Here is a 13,499-nt window from a genome sequence, read left to right on the forward strand (position 1 = left end):
GGATTGGCTTTCTTCCAGAGTTCCATCTTCCCGTGCTGCATAGACTGAAGAGTGAGAAAGGCTATTTTTATAGATATGCTATTTAGGGTTAAATAGATGTATAGGAAATCTGATTGGGACATATTGCCAATCTACAGCTTTACCAAAATTTCCCCATTTTCCTTAATAAATCTCTTCTGTCCCAACTCTGATCGAATAGTTTGTAAAAGTCCATTTCCTCCTGTTATTGTCATCAAATAATAAATTATGTTTTTTTTCAAGAATTCTACTCTTTATTTATTTAGTTATTTGACAGAGATAGAGACAGTTAGCAAGAGAGGGAACACAAGCAGGGGGAGTGGGAGAGGAAGAAGCAGGCTCATAGCGGAGGAGCCTGATGTGGGGCTCGATCCCATAACGCTGGGATCACGCCCTGAGCCGAAGGCAGACGCTTAACCGCTGTGCCACCCAGGCGCCCCGTAAATTATATTTTAAAAAATTTTTTCATTTAAATTCATAATGACCAAAAATTAGATTTTTTCTTCTTTTACAACTGATGATACAGAAGTAGAATGGACTGAGGATCAGGAGACCAAGGGTTTTTTGGGTTTTTTTAACTGCTTTTCCACGAATCAGCTGTGTCATATTAGCATTAGGGAACCACTAAACCATTCTGTTCTTCAATTTCCTGTTTGGACAAAAATGGAGAATGGATTAAGTGAATGTCCAAGGACAATTCTAATTAGATCTTATATACATACCTTTATACATACACATATATAGGCAAATTATGTAAGATTCTGAGTTTTAAAAAAACCTCTAATTTAAAAAAATTTTGTTTTTAAAGATTTTTTATATTTTATTAATTGTTATATCATGTCACCAAATATAAGTGACAGCTATGACAAGAAAATTGCCAGAATATAAGAACATTTATTGTAATTTTTCTCCTGAATTTTTTTTGCCTAAAGCAGGCAAAACAATCTTCCATTTTATTTTTTTTCTACTTTTTAAAAAAATATTTATTTATTATTTAAGAGAGAGAGAGACGTCATGTGTGGGAATGTAGAGGGAGAGGCAGAAGGAGAGGGAGAGAGAATCTCAAGCAGACTCCAGGCTGAGCTGACATGGGGCTGAATCTTATGACATTGAGATCATGACCTTGAGATCACAACCTGAGCCAAAACCAAGAGTCGGGACTTAACGGACTGCACCACCCAGGCATCCCAACAATCTTCCCTTTTAAATGATAAAGGTATTAGATAACTTCTTAAAATGATTATATACATGATATTTTTAATTTACAATTAAAAACTAAAAAATATTCATTTTAATGGAAACTACTTAATCATTAAAATTTTGAAAAATGTGCCATAAAAGCCAAGTGTTGTCATCAATAGGAAGCTCTGTTATTAGACATCTATAAACCTCTTTTTGCAACTTGCTGGATTTTAATGGAAAATCATTAAAATATCAGGAATTTGTAAATCTAAAGAGTTTTGCTTCTAACTACTATCTTTTCTACGTGTGGTCCAACAAAATAACAGGACTCACATGTTTTCTTTGATATTTCACTAAATTCAGTTCAATTCAATCTAAATATTAGAGAAATATGTGGGATTGTAAACTTAAAAATTAATATTTAACAGTGTCTCTAGGAACTCTGCAGATTATTATTAATATTAAATATTACCTCCCTTTGTATGTAGAATTAATCTATTTCATCAGTAATTATTGATAGTAATAATATACTTTAAGTTACACAGTCCATGTTCTCAGGGCCAGTGCCCTCCCTTCCCAAACACAGATGCAGACAACTTCCATGAGCCTTTATTTCTATCATTCTTTACACTTTTCACATTATTTGTTCAAACAGTCACCTCTTTGTAAAAGCCAACTGCCTTCCTCTTAACTCTTCATCAAAATTATTACTATAAGGAATCTTAAGCTAGCTTGCGGCTGTTCTTTGTCCATTTTCCATTTCTGTGTATTTAAATTTTTAACCAAGATATGCATGCACATAGTTAATGTAAATTGTTCCAAAAAACACTTTCCCTCTCCCTTTCTGCTCCCCTATTTCCTAATTTCCAGAAACAAAATTAATTTTTTTGTTATTTTTAACTCATCTGCATATTTCTAAGCAACATGGTTTTATTGTTACATCTCGATCAATTTTAGATATTATTTTATGTCATCTCCCTCCAGATAAAGATTTAGCATTCATTTTTGTTTGAAACCATTCATCCTACTGCCTATCTCTATCCCCCACTCCACCTATATATTTTTCCCCTGTACTCTTCTCCTCCCAATATAGCTATATCATGTTTAGTTAAATTGATATTCAATGTTTGAATTCTTTTTTTAAAATTTAATTTAATTTACACTCAATTAATTAACATATAGTGTATTGTTAGTTTTAGAGGTAGAGTTCAGTGATTCATCAGTTGTATATAACACCTAGTGCTTTTTACATCACATGCCCTCCTTAATGCCCATCACCCAGTTACCCCATCCCCCTACACATCTCCCCTCAGAAACCCTCAGTTTGTTTCCTATGCTTAAGAGTCTCTTTTGGTTTGTCTCCCTCTCTGATTTCATCTTATTTTATTTTTCCCTCCCTTCCTCTATGCTCCACTATTTTGTTCCTTAAATTCTACATATGAGTGAAATGATATGATAATTGTCTTTCTCTGACTGATTTATTTCACTTAGCATAATACCCTCTAGTTTCATCTACATTGTTGCAAATGGCAGGATTTCATTTTTGATGGCTCAGTAATATTCCATTGTGTTTGAATTCTTACAAATAGTTAAACGTTTTTCCTGCTCAGTCACATACTATAATTTAAGGGATTAATTTTACTTTCCTTTTATTAGTTCATTGTCTTGTTTTTTCCCCTTTGATTAGTGATTTTACATATATAATCTTTTGGTTAGTAGTTTTATATATATAACTAAACATATAATTTAATTTCAACCACTATTAGTTGTTTATATCCTTCCAAATACATCCAGACGTATTAGGTATCCTACTAATTTCACTTTCCTGGAAGAAATCTTCCCTGGAGTTGTTTGACTTCCCTCAATTTCCTACATCTTTTGTATATCTTATATCTTTTCTTTCCTGGTTTATGCTCTTGTTTAGTGTAACACATCCTCTAACAGTTTACTGAAAGAGTCACAGCCGCTCGATTTCCATGACCTTAGATGTTTGAAATGTCTTTATTTTCCCTTACAATTGATTAGTAGTCAGAGTATAGAATTCTAGGTTAAAAATCTCAGTATTTTCAAAGTCATTGTTTCAATGTCTTATATATTCCAGGGCTACTGTTGAGAAGTCCAAAGCCATTCTAATACCTGACTCTTCTTTGTACCTTCTCTTTGGAAGTGGGTGAGTTTTCTCTTGCTCCCAGTGTTCAGAAAATGTATGATAACTGATATTAGTATGGATCATTTTTTTCCAGTATGCCAAGGCAGATACATTCATCAGACTCTTCCATCTGCAAACTCATGTCCTTCAGTTCTGGGGACATTTTTGTGGATTACTCTTTATTTCATCTACTCCATTGTGCATTTTCTCTATCTGGAAATCTTTGTATTTGGGTATTGGATTTCCTGGATTAGTTCTCTACTTGCTTATTTTTCCTATTTTTTGTTTGTCTTCTTACTCTAGTCTCTGAAAGTTTTCTGCAGTGTTATTCTCCAGCCTTTCTATTGAGTTTTTGATTTCTACATTTTTTTAAATTCCAAAAGCTCTTTAAAAAATTATGAATAATTCCCCCTCCATTTTCAATAGCATACTGATCTTGCCTCATGGTTATAATATTTATATCTTATATATCTTAAGATGATTTCTTTAAGTAAACTTTTCTTCTCCCTTAATAGTCTCCATTCCCTTGTTTATTTGTCTGGTAATCCATAGTTGCTCTTTTTTTCAAAGAGAAGGCCATTGAAAACCTGACTGCAAGTTTGAGTGTATAGACGGTACTTGTCAATTGTGGGCTTCACTTTTGGTGGTCTGTCCTTTCATTGACTTTCTTTCCTTCCTTTCTTTCTTTCTTTCTTTCTTTCTTTCTTTCTTTCTTTCTTTCTTTCTTTCTTTCTTCTTTCTTTCTTTTTCTTTCTTTGAATTTCTGATGTTCAGTATCTTTCTTCTTTCTCTCTGGGCTGGTAACATTGCCCAAAGAAAACTTCCAGTCTCTTGCCTGAAGGTTAGAAATCTGGCTGTTAAGAGTCTTGGGAGTTGACTGAGGGAAGGAGGCAGGATAACTCAGCATTCAGGTGTAAATATTGATTTAATCTCTACACTTTCAGTGTGATATTAAGGATACCAATGACTCTGATATCTCCTACTCCAGAGACCCTCCAGTTTACCCTTTTCAGAGAAGTATTTTCAGTCCCTTCCTGGAAATTAAGACTGCAATTGCCCTGCAGTTTACAGAGAAAAGGGCGTGTGGGATCTGTTTCCTAAACAGACTTTCAAGTAATTTTCTGTATTTAGACCCATTTTCACTGCCTTTTTCACTTGCTATGGCCAGAAACTTATAATATCTAACTATGGCCCTAGCTGTGGCATTTTGGCTATCAAAATAGAGTATTTGGATAAAAATATTTGTAGCTTCACTTTACTGAGTGTTTGCTTTGTACCAAGTATATTATAGACATTATCTATAATTTTCAAAATGAATCTGAACTACAAGTTATTATCATCCTCATTGCATGGAGTTGAATAATTTAAGTAGAATTACATAATAAGCAAGTAATTGTGTTTGGGATTCAAAAACCAAGTCTGGATTGTTGGCCTCAAAGTTGATGCTTTTTGCTTCATGCTGTACTGCTTTGTTAGTCTTAGAAGAGGAGTCAACTTATTAAGTCAGAAACACCAAGACCTACTGGCACAACTGAAATGTCTTACATAATGCCTTTGCTCTCTACCTCACTTCATATTCATTGAGTATTTTAGAACTTGTAATTCTCACAGTGGCCTTTTATTTTGGGTGTATCTGGAATAGGCATTGGGAGTGGAGAGTGAGAGCTCAGCAATATGGGAATGATGAATTCGAAGAGATCAATGATGTAGCAACTAGCAGGAAATGGAAGTGAACTGTTGGAGGTAGAAAGCTTGTGATTATATTTTTATTCTTCATATTTGGGTAATAGTAAAAAAAATCAAATGATGAAATCAAATGTAGCCTTTTACTGGTATTATGAGTCTTTTTGGTGGAGTTTTTTTGCTTTTTAGAATTTTATTTATATATTTTTATTTATATATTTGAGAGAGAGAGAGAAAGCAAGAGAGAGAGAGCAAGAGAGCACAAGAGGGAGAGGGAGAAGCAGGCTTCTTACTGAGCAGGGAGCCTTGACATGGGGCTGGATCCCAAGACCCTGGGATCATGTACTGAGCTGAAGGCAGATGCTTACCTGACTGAGCCACTCAGTCATTCCTGGTTGAGTTTGTTTCTTAAGACTGAGTAATTATGTGAACCTTTCCTGGAAACATGGATCAAGATTAGAAGATCTGAGAGGTCATTTTGAGCTTCACGACTCAAAAATGTTTATTAGTGAGGCCTGTTTCCCCACTCACAAACCTAGTCTTCCTCTTCTGCTATAATCAAATATTTATTCCTATTATTTATGCCCTGCACTTCTACTCTGCCTCATGAACGAAAGCACACCTATAAATTCTGAACTAATATTTACCAACCACCTACTATCTGCCAGCCAGTTAGATGTCAGTGACACAAAAATAAACAAGACAGAACAAGGCCTGCCCCATAGAACTTAGATTCTAATGGAGAGTTCTCATCTTTAATAAGCAATTGAAATAAACTGATAAGTAAGCAATAAGGGAACAGATCTTACCACCCTTTCCAAATTTTTCCATAAGTATTAAAGAATATGTTTTATTAAAGAATAAATAATATTTATACTCCCTTTCATTTTATATTCAGAGTTAACCTAAAGTACCTCTTCAATCTCCCAGATTCTACTGTCCTTCAAGGAGGCTAGGGTTGCTCCTTTTCTAAGAGCATACATTTAGTTCTCTCCTCTAACTACAGCCTCCTCCTTGCCATCTGCCTCCTTCCCCCAACTCTGCTGATCCTTAGGAGTTCTTCTCTTCCATTGTCACCCATTTAGCCCTCTTTTGACATCACTTGCCTTTTGTACTCATCTCAGAAAAAAAGCTTTTCCTCTTCTTCCAGATTAATGCTGCTACTTTTGCTCTAGGACTATTCCTTACTCCCCAGATAGAGTATTCTGACTGCTTCAGCATCATTTCTAGACAGGCTCCATTGCGTATTCTCATCTGTCTTTGCACGTGCACAGATTTTTTTCCACTGTTGATAATTTTTCAATTGACACAGACAGTCCATGGAGCTAGTCTTCTTTTCCTCAGATGTTCACTTTCAGATAGCCAGTTAATAATTATTACCCATGGATTTGATTTCCCTCACAATGTACTTCTTCTTTAGCTTCTGTCAGACATTTTTCTTCAAAACCTTCCACCAAAACTCTTTCAAGGGTGACTATTGACTCTGACTAATCCAGTGACCTTCTCCAAGCCTTTCTTTTTGGCTTTGGCCTTCTTAACATTTCTGAAGCACATGGCCATGTTGTCCTTCTGAAACCCACTTAATGGTTGGCTTCTGTGATCTTCTGTGACACTGAACTTCCATGATCATCTTCCATTGTCAGACAATTCCTTCTCCAGACTCTTATCTATTCTAGTTCAGTTCTTAACCCCTTGATCCTCACTCTCAAGTCTCTTTTCCATTTTTGATTGATTCTGTGCACTGGCTTTAGCTATTAAGTCTATTCTTGAGGAGTCTCATCCTACATTTTCCAAGTGGATCATGATATAAAGTGTCAAGAGTTGACCATGGTTTGGAATGTTTTGCTTAGGCAAAATGATATAGGCTTCTGTACAGACAGTTCATTTTGAGTGTTTGATATTCTAATGTGCATTCTGAGTAGCTAAGAAGTAGTAAACATTTTCCAAATTTATTTAGTCTCAAGATTTTTAATGGGGCATCTCATGTCAATAGTGTTTGAGAAACACATTTTTGAAAATACTGCTTATTATTTGAGTTCTAATGTCTCATCTTAATTCAATTTCATGCCAGAAACTAAACATGGGATATATCTACTTGGATGTAACATTAACTTCGTATGTCTAGAACTTACTATCTCAATAGGTCTAGAATTCTACTCAGTAGGTCACCATTATCTTTCAACCTATTATCTCTTCTCAGCTTTCTTCTCTGCATCAGTGTTGCCACAATTTTCTTAGTCATCCCAACTCAAAATCTCAGCACCATCTCTGGATTTTCCTTCTTCATCATTCCCTTTACCATTTAGTCATCTCTTAATTATTCATTAGATAGCTTTTGAACTTGTATGCACTGTCATTTCATTAGTCCAACTTCTCATAACCTCATATCTGGAAATCATCCTAACTGGCCCTGATGTGTCAAGTTTTTCCTCATACTAACCTGTACAAAACAACGACTTTTGTCAAAATACTGATTTGATCACATCACTGTCCTAAGAATCTTCAGCCAACTTTTGGTTACCTCTTAAAGAAAGTCTGAACTATTACCCAAGACATTTTAAAGTTAATGTCTCTATCAACCTTCCCCATCTAGTTCCTTACTACTCCTCTAATGTTACTATTTACTCCAGCTAAATAGATCTCAATGTTCTAAGACTGTAGAGGTATTTCCAGCTCTGAACCACTTATTAACAATCTGCCTTGCATTACTTTAGGTATTATTTTAAAAATTGTAAATTATAAAATCATTTTTTTGGTGTTTAGGTGAAATTCTTCTTTATTTTTATGTATTTGCTTGAAGAGTTCATCTATATTATAGTTCTTTATTTTCTCTTCATAAGAAAGTAATGATCTCTATAAGATATTCTTATACTTTTATGTCAGTTATTCACTGCTATGTAACACATTATTTCAAATTTGATTGCCTAAAACAAAAATAGTTTATTTGCTCATGGTTCTGTGGGTCAGGAATTCAGGCAGGGACTGGCTAGAGTTTCTTCTTTGTTAGGGATCATGGTGTCAGTGGGGGTGCTGGGATGGCTAGAGGTCTAAAACAGTCTCACATTTCTCAGTTACTTCTGGTTCCTAATTGAGGGCTCAGCTGGGGGTGTTGTCAGAGACCTTGGTGTTTTTCCACACAGATCTCTCCAAGTGGCTGTTTGGGCTTCCTCACAGCATAGAGGCTGAGTTCCCAGAAGGTGAATTATAAAATGAAAAGATAGAAGTTGTATAACTTTCAAGGCCTAGCCTCAGAAGTCAAAGCATTACATCTCCCATTAGGCATGATAAGTACTAAGTCTAGCCCAAATTTAATGGTGGAGGATACAGACTCCACCTTTTAATAGAAGAGTAAATAGCAAGGCCACATTGCAAAAGAGCATGTGGTACAGATGATATTGTTGTAGCTCTCTTTGGGAAAACAACCCATTTACACTAATGTTCTTTCTAGTTTTCTAAAAAACATTTTATTTTGAAAATTTTCAAACATATATGATAATAGAGAAAACAGTATAATGTACTCCATGTATGTATTTTCTTAGGCGCTGTATTTGTCTATTGATATCCATTCATCATGGGACCAATTATATTAACTATATTTTATTTTCTGTATTCTTGGGGGCCTTACAGAGCTGGGAGAGGTTGCCCTTCCCAGAACTAGCTAATTCCTAAATGTAGTAACCAATTTATTTGCAAGCATGTCTCTCCTACACAAACCAACCACTTCCCCATCTGACTTTCACACACCAAGCCAAAATTTCCCCTGCCCTAAATTATCTCAGAGACAGGTATTGAGCAAGTAGAGACCACCCCCATAATCCAAAGCCTGCCAGAATTATTCAAATTGACCAACCCTAAACTGTTTACCCTATCCTGCCTTGCCTTTCCCATGGAAATCCCAATAAAGACTCTGGCACAGACTTTCCCCTTGCTCCTGTCTTCCATCTCCTGACCACCCTGATGCTTACCCTGTGTGGCATGGACTGCCCTCTCCTCTTGAAAAATATAAGTAATCAAAATCTTCTTTCAATGGCATTAACCTCTCTGTATTGGTAACCAGTCACCTGCATAAATTAAAAACCTGTGGGTACAAACATCACACTCAGGTTCAATAATTCAGCAATTATCAATTCAGTGACTCCCCACCTCTAAAATATTTAGAAGCAAATTACAGATATCATATAATTTCAACTGTGAATATATTTATATATGAATATATGTGTGTATATCTACTTTTCTTCAACTATAATCATAATATCATTATCTTCGCAAGTTGTTCTTTTAGTATCATAAATGTTAAGGAAATATTGAGAAGTTGAAATATTTTCAATTGCTTCACAATTTTATTTTATAGTTTATTGTTTAAATTAGGATCCAGGGGCATTTGGGTGGCTCAGTTGGTTAAGCATCTGACTCTTGATTTAGGCTTAGGTCATGATCTTAGTGTCATTAGATCAAGCCCCAAGTTGTGCTCAGTGCAGAATCTGCTTGAGATTCTCTCTCTCTCTCTCCCCCTCTCCCTCTGCCCCTCCTTCCACTTCAATGCACTCTCTCTTTCTAAAATAAATAAATGAATCTCTAAAAATAAATAAAAATTTAAATAAGGATCCAAATGTAGTTTAAACATTGTATCTGGTTGTTAAGTCTTTTTATTTTCTTTTCATATGTAGGTTTCTTTCCTATCCTTTTTTATTTGCAATTTTTCTTACTCCCTGTCTCTCTCTCCCACTCTTATTCCCACTCTCTTCCTCTCTTTTTATCTTTGGTATGGTTATTGAAGAAAGACACTAGTAGGTTTTTCCTGCAGAAACTCTACTCCCCCTATCTTGCTTACATTCCCATGGTGCTATTTAACGTATTCCCCCATCCCCTTAATTTCCTACTAATTGGTAGTTAGATATTGACAGATTTTGGCTTGATTTTTTAGCAAGAGTTCTTCATAGGTGTACTTCTCCGAGTATGTACATAATGTCTGTCTGTCTCACTCTCAGTGATGTTAGCAGTCATTGATGATTGTTGCTTATTAGGGGTTGTAAAATAGTGATACTTTCATAATTTCTTCATTGTTTATTAGCTGGAAGATTTCCATAAAGTAAACTTTCTCAACATCAGTTATCTGCTTTCCCTGATGTATAGGCCATTTGCAAGAGAATGATGATCCGTGAAGTTTTTTAAAGTATCATTTTGAACTTACTAATTTGAATATATTACACTGTAGTCAATATCCTTATTGATGTTCGAAGACCCAAGTCAATAGGCCAAGTTGACACCTGAGTCTCTTTGATAAGACCATAGTAGCCTTTGATAATTTCCTGGCTTTCTGGCTTACAAAATGCTCATCAGTAAATTTCCTGTTTCAGAACTGGAATCAACCACCTGTCCAAGGAGTACTGTTTCCTTTTGGTAGGAAATGATATTTTTCTTTTGTTGGTAACCATTTGTCTGGTTTGTTTCTCTTATTTAAAAAATACAATAATAATAAGATTATACTTTCAGGGATCATTTCTATAGTTTGTTATTAAAAAAAAGTGAATAGATTTTATTTTTCAGAGCAGTTTTAGATTCACAGCAAAATTGAGCAGAAGGTACAGAAATTCCCTATATATCCTCTGTCCCCTCATACATACAGCCTCTCCTGCTATCAAAGTTCTGCACCAGAGTAGTACATTTATTACAATCAATGAACCTACATGGACACATTATTGTCACTCAAAGTCCATAGCTTACATTAGGGTTCACTATTGGTATGTTCTATGGGTTTTAGGAAATGTATAATGACATCTATGCCCTATTGTAATATTTTCACTGCCCTAAAAATCCTGTGTGCTCCACCTATTTTTCCCTCCTTCCTCCCTAATTGCTGACAACCACTGATCCTTTTACTGTCTCCATGGTTTTTCTTTTTCCAGAATATCATATAGTTGGAATCATACAGTTTGTAGTGTTTTCAGATTAACTCCTTTCATTTAATAATATACATTTAAGTTTCTTCCATGTCTTTCTATGGCTTGATAGCTCATTTCTATTTGGGCTGCTATAACAAAATATCACAGACTGGGTGGCTTATAAACAACAGCAATTTATTTCTCAGTTCTGGAGGATGGAAGTCCAAAACTGGATGCCAGCATGGTTGGGTTCAGGTGAAGACCCTCTTCTGGGTTGCAGATTGCTGACTATTCAATGTAACCTCACATGGTGGAAGGGGCAAGGGAGCTTTCTCTGGCCTCTTTTGTAGGGGCTGCAGAGCATCCTATTGTATTGATATAGCATGGTTTTATTTAACACATTCCCTATTAATAAACATTTGGGTTGTTTACAGTCTTTGTTATTACAAATAGTATTTCTTTTTTTTTTTAAGATTTTATTTATTTGAAATAGAGAGCATGCCCATGCATGAGATGGGGGGGTGGCATTGGGAGAGGGAGAGGCAGAAGCAGGCTCCCTGCTGAGCAGGGAGCAGGATGCGGGGCTCAATCCCAAGACCTTGAGATCATGACCTGAGTCAAAGGCTTAACTGACTGAGCCACCCAGATGCCCCTACAAATAGTATTTCAATGAATTCCTGTGAACCCGTCTTTTTGACCTTTTTTCAACATATCTTTGTAGTAGATTTCTAGAAGTGGGATTGCTAAATCAAAGGGTAAGTACTTGGGTAATTTTGCTATATATTGACAAATTCCCCTCTCTGTAAGAGCTACAACATTTTGTATTTCCATAACAATGTATTAAGGTGCTATTTCTTCACAGCCTTGTCAACAGAATATGTTGCAGACTTCTGGATTTTTCCCAATCTGATAAGAAAGAAATAATAACTCAGTGAAGTTTTAAATTGCACTTCTATTGTTATGAATGTAATTGAAAACTTTTATGTTTAACAGCCATTTTCATTTCTTTATCCTATGAATTGTATTCATATTTCTAGCCTATTTTTCTATAGGATTGTCTTTTTTCTTTAGTTTTAGAAGTTTTTATGTATCTTAGAGATATGAACCATTTGTGTATAACATATACTTTTTCCAAGCCAGTCATTTGCTTTTTTATTTAGTTGTGTTTATTTTCACATTTTTAATTTTTATCTAATCAAATTAATCATTTTCATTGCTTCTGGAATCACAGTTTCCCCACTTTCAGGGTATAGAATAATTCAATTGTGTTTTCTTTTAATACTCTTATAAATAACCAAACTAACCCAGTTTAGTGGATTTTAACCAGCAATTTTTTATTTTTATATTTATTTATTTAAAAAGATTTTATTTATTTATTTGAGATACAGAGAGAGAGAGCTAGAGAGAGAGACAGAGAACGAGCATGAGGGTGGAGGGGCAGAGAGAGAAGCAGACTTACCTGCTGAGCAGGGAGCCAGCCCAATGCGGGGCTCAATCCCAGGACTCTGAGACCACGACTTGAACTGAAAGCAGATGCTTAACAGACTGAGCCACCCAGGCACCCCACAACCAGCAATTTTTAAAATAAGAATTAAATAGAATAGAAAAAATGTATTAATTGCACATAATATAAAGTATTGAAAGAGCTTGGAAGTTGTCATTCCTATCCTCACAACAAGAAAAAAGCTGAACAAACTGAAATGAATTTTGATGAGTTTTTAGAGTCATCAGAAAACCGAGGTCAAAGGACAAAGTGTTGCTCCCCAAAACAGAGAGACAGACAGGAAGATACAGAGAATTGCAGTTTACCAGGAGTAGAAGCCCAGGGAAAGCAGCCAGGAGCAGGAACCAGTCAGTATCTGTAAGAATACTTCGAACTGTAATTGATGAATTACTAAGTGGCTCCATGTAGACTAGCTTAAGAGTTAAAAACCCCAAGGGGACCCAGTTTTAACGGGACTCTCCCATTTCTATGAGTTTTACCTCCAGATCTCCTGTGGTCTCACTGTGAAGATGGGAGACAAATCAGTACTTCCAGCCAGAAGAGGGAAAAAGTAACCGTTTTGAAATACATTCTTAGCAAGGTCTACCCTCAACGGAAACTATTTTACCAGAGCCTAACTGACTGGGGTTTTACTAAAGCCTAACCGGCCTGAGGGAAGGAAAATACCCAGCTTAGACTCACTAAAAGACTGACACGTAATGATAGGCCCATAGAATACTTCCTCACTCTATACCTTGCATCAATAACAATAGGGCTCCTGTAAAATATCAGGGGATTGAAGCTAAAAGAACTAAAAGCATCAGATGTTATTTAAGGAGTCTCTGTGAAAAACCCAAAGACTACAGGGGAAACAAAAGCAATGACAATGAAGGAAATTTATAGCCTCTGACACCACAGTTAAAGTAAACAGTAAACACAGTCTACTCTTAGCCAGATAAACATAAAGTATGTATTGTTTTGTAACAATTTGTATGTGTAACATATATCAATACAGATATAGTTATGAATGTGTGTATAGATTGCAGTCTAAGTATTTCTTACTTTGGACTATAATCAAAAAAGTTGAAATCAATTGGCATAG

The 13,499-nt window shown here is 35.5% G+C and overlaps 1 pseudogene; it reads left to right on the plus strand.

The window, feature by feature from the left end:
• The first annotated feature begins 10,509 nt into the window (after positions 1 to 10,509).
• LOC117803914 lies at positions 10,510 to 10,584 on the plus strand (annotated as a pseudogene).
• Positions 10,585 to 13,499: the final 2,915 nt, after the last annotated feature.

The sequence above is a fragment of the Ailuropoda melanoleuca genome, chromosome 9, assembly GCF_002007445.2.
Source record: "Ailuropoda melanoleuca isolate Jingjing chromosome 9, ASM200744v2, whole genome shotgun sequence".
Lineage (NCBI taxonomy): Eukaryota > Metazoa > Chordata > Mammalia > Carnivora > Ursidae > Ailuropoda > Ailuropoda melanoleuca.